The sequence below is a fragment of the Neodiprion virginianus genome, chromosome 4 (genome assembly GCF_021901495.1).
Source record: "Neodiprion virginianus isolate iyNeoVirg1 chromosome 4, iyNeoVirg1.1, whole genome shotgun sequence".
NCBI lineage: Eukaryota > Metazoa > Arthropoda > Insecta > Hymenoptera > Diprionidae > Neodiprion > Neodiprion virginianus.
The window spans coordinates 39,803,007-39,806,166 of NC_060880.1; the positions used below are offsets into that span (position 1 = coordinate 39,803,007).

The 3,160-nt window shown below is 47.3% G+C and overlaps 1 long non-coding RNA gene across 2 annotated transcripts; it reads right to left on the bottom strand.

The window, feature by feature from the left end:
* Positions 1 to 697: 697 nt before the first annotated feature.
* On the bottom strand, positions 698 to 2,661 carry LOC124302103 (uncharacterized). Of its 2 annotated transcripts, none has more exons than XR_006907635.1 (3): positions 2,409 to 2,661; positions 1,280 to 1,394; positions 698 to 861 (listed from the first exon to the last, which is right to left on the bottom strand). It is a non-coding gene; the product is annotated as an uncharacterized LOC124302103 (long non-coding RNA). The 2 variants fall into 2 exon arrangements; XR_006907634.1 differs by having other exon boundaries at positions 2,292 to 2,661.
* Positions 2,662 to 3,160: the final 499 nt, after the last annotated feature.

The following is a 3,160-nucleotide window of genomic DNA, read 5'->3' on the forward strand; positions in this document are numbered from 1 at the left end:
GCGGAGGAGGTCGTTCGATCGGATATCGGTGAGGACAGGCGATGAGTTGCAGTAGAAGCAGAAGCAGAAGCAGAAGCAGAAGCCGAAGCATGGAAGCGATCGAGCTGAAGGAGCTCAGGTATATCGTCGTACCAAAGTGGCGGAAGGGGGCGGATCGAATTTCGGAGCGACGACGAGATAGAGAGCCGGGGACCAGATACCGGGGAGGATATATATTCGACAGCGCAATTCAACCCGCAGGCTTTCCCATCAACTGCCCTCCTTCGCCTCGAGCCGCTCTCAAGGCCGCCAATGGTGATCAATCCCTTATTGGTAGCTCCCAGGATAATTCCGCTGTTTTGTCCTCTCCGCGGGATCTCCCAGCAGATCCGAAGCACAACCGTCCCCGAAATCGAGGAGACGAATTGTACGCGGCAGGGACATCGATTTCCGAATTCGCTTCAATCCTCGTCGCGTCTCTGTACGAAAAATCGTACATCTCTGCGTAATTATACGGAATTTCCATTTACGTATCAGCGAGATTTATTCGGGCCATGTCATTTGCACCGATCCGAATCCCAGTCATGCGCAATTCAAAATGCATTCAACATCGTATAAATTGTCGTTCGAGACAGGTCAGGTTCTACTCAGTTGTCAAAAAGATTATACTGTACTGGGAAGAAAAAACATTTTATTTAACGTTCATGTGCATCGTTAACTTTTTCTATTTTAGGGATGCGGGCAATGCAGCGATTACCGCATAATACTACACGGTGTGCATTTGTCCACACATGTGTGATGCGTACCTATACGATACACTGGCTGTTGCTCGGTATTCCAGGCATGTGGTCAGCTTGTAATATTCCACGGTTATATTCGATGCTGCGAAATTTAAAGCTGTGGTCAGTGCATCGTTCCGTTCGGATACATACATATATATGTAACGCTAGTTGGTGTATAATCGGTGTGGAGTAAAAAAGTTTCTAAAAAATTTTCTATAACAAGCTATCGGTGAATTCAATATCGATAATCGTTAATCGACAAAACTCGTCCCGTCACGTTATTATTTTCGTCCGCAAATCATCGAATGTACACAACCTACATATTTTTGTGAAACAAAAAAAAAGCTTATAAGCACATATTTTTCCTTGCTAAAGGCTCGATGCATCCTCGAGGTTTCGCTCGAGATGGCCAGAAAATAGAGCCTAAGCCCGAGCGTCGGCTATCCGGATATGAAAAAGACTCCGGGGGAGTGCTATTTCGAATATGACATGCACATATACATTGGCATAATACACACGTATACATACATGTGAAGCTTCATATTTTAGGACTGCATGTTTGCGTGGCAAACTTGCTGTGTTGTGCATTTTATCGTGGAGAAACTTTCCCTCGAAGTAAGATGCAGATTTTCCCTGATAACAGAGATAAGAAAAAAAATATTATTTTTCAGCTGCACGGGATGTTTTTGGTCAACATCATATTTTCGAGGGTGCTGAATCCAAAAATGACCTCCATTTCTCTCCGTCGCGTACGGTATTCTTGCAAAACACAAGATGTTTGCAAAAAAAAAAAACAAAAAAACAAAAGCATGACAATAATGAAAATACTACCATTTTATTACAATGAACTTGAGAATATTTTTTATAAAATTAAACAAAGAATTTCTTTGTGAAATGTGTTTAACATTGCGTATTTACTGTTTTCGCCTATGAAACCTTTTCTTCTTCTCTTTGATACCCTTCCGAACACGCTTCCACTTTCCATTTTCCGTTTCCCTGTTTGTACTTATTCTTGAGCCTCACTCTAATGTATATTAAATGGAAGCAAAAAATCATTTTTGCATAGAATTTCTAGAATCAAGAATAGAATACCTGATTTCCAATTAAACATGAGTTTAACTCTAAATGAAAGAACAAACACGAGTTGACGAAAAAAACCTGACGTGATGGAACTTTTTGAGTATATCTCACAGTTTCAGTGAATGAAAATCTACGAAAAAAAAAGTTCAAAAAAACCTGTTCAATCTTTTTGTTGCAGACCTACGCAATGAAAAATCTGGAAGTAGTAGCGAGCGTTGAAAATACAAGCTGAAAGATACATCGACTGAAGAGTAACGAGAAATGGCAAGCGTATCGTTATCAAAGAACAATCAGGGCAGCAGCGAACACTGATAACTTTCCAAACTCGGAGGACCGTGAAGCGAACTCAACGGCCAACGTCAGTGACCCAAAAACTATAAAAACCATGCGTAAGTCTACGGTATAGGAAACTGACTCTAGGTCGATTAAAAAATACAGGCAAACTCCAACCCCTCGCAGTTAGATCCCGGCCACATAAGTGTGCCACACAAATTCCCAAAGCGTGTTCCAATCGTCGAGTTCGCGTTCATTTTCGTAGGGTAGAAGTACTCCGCTAGCTGACGTTACCGGATTGCAGTAATTGCCATTAGCCAAAAGTCCGTCGGGTCTGGGTCTCCACAGGCCGTGGTTAAAGTTTCCCGTTTCGCCGGGCGGCAGCAACGCGGAGTCTGCGCTCCCGTCCGGATTTACGTCGCTGCATAGGTTTAACTTCTCCCGGCGCACGAGATAAAGATATACCGTCTAATCCAAGGCTCTAGGCACCGGCGGCCGCGACGGAGAAGAAGGAAAAGAACCGGAAGAGACGGCGGGAGCGGGACAGCGCGGACTTGTACGAGGAGCCAAGAGAGGGTGGGGGAGGGGGGGGGGGGGGGGGGGGGGGAAGAAACGCAGCAGCGACGGAGACGCTCGTAATTCGATCAGTCTTTCCTTCCTCGCGCCAGCCTCGGGCGCCGAGTCGAGCCACGTCGCTCGGGAATTCAGACCGGAGTGGGAGCCGCTAGGATTGTGGGGAATGGGGAGGGGGGGGGGGGGGGGGTGGAAGCCCTCCGCGGCGCGCGGCAGCCGCTCCCGCTCCGCTCAATCTCACTCCGCGCTCCCACTCCTACTCACCCCCCCCCCCCCCCCCCCCCCCCCCACGCACACACCAAGCACCATCGTACAGCTTTCCTCTCGCGCGAAACGCGCGGTTCTGAGGCGACTAAGGGAACCGAAGTGTGAGAAGACGGTTGGGCCTCCCCCCCCCCCCCCTCAACACCCCCCCGTGTTTGGAAGCACCGGGTGTCGTCGGAGTCCCAGCTCTCTCTCACCATCGTCCATCG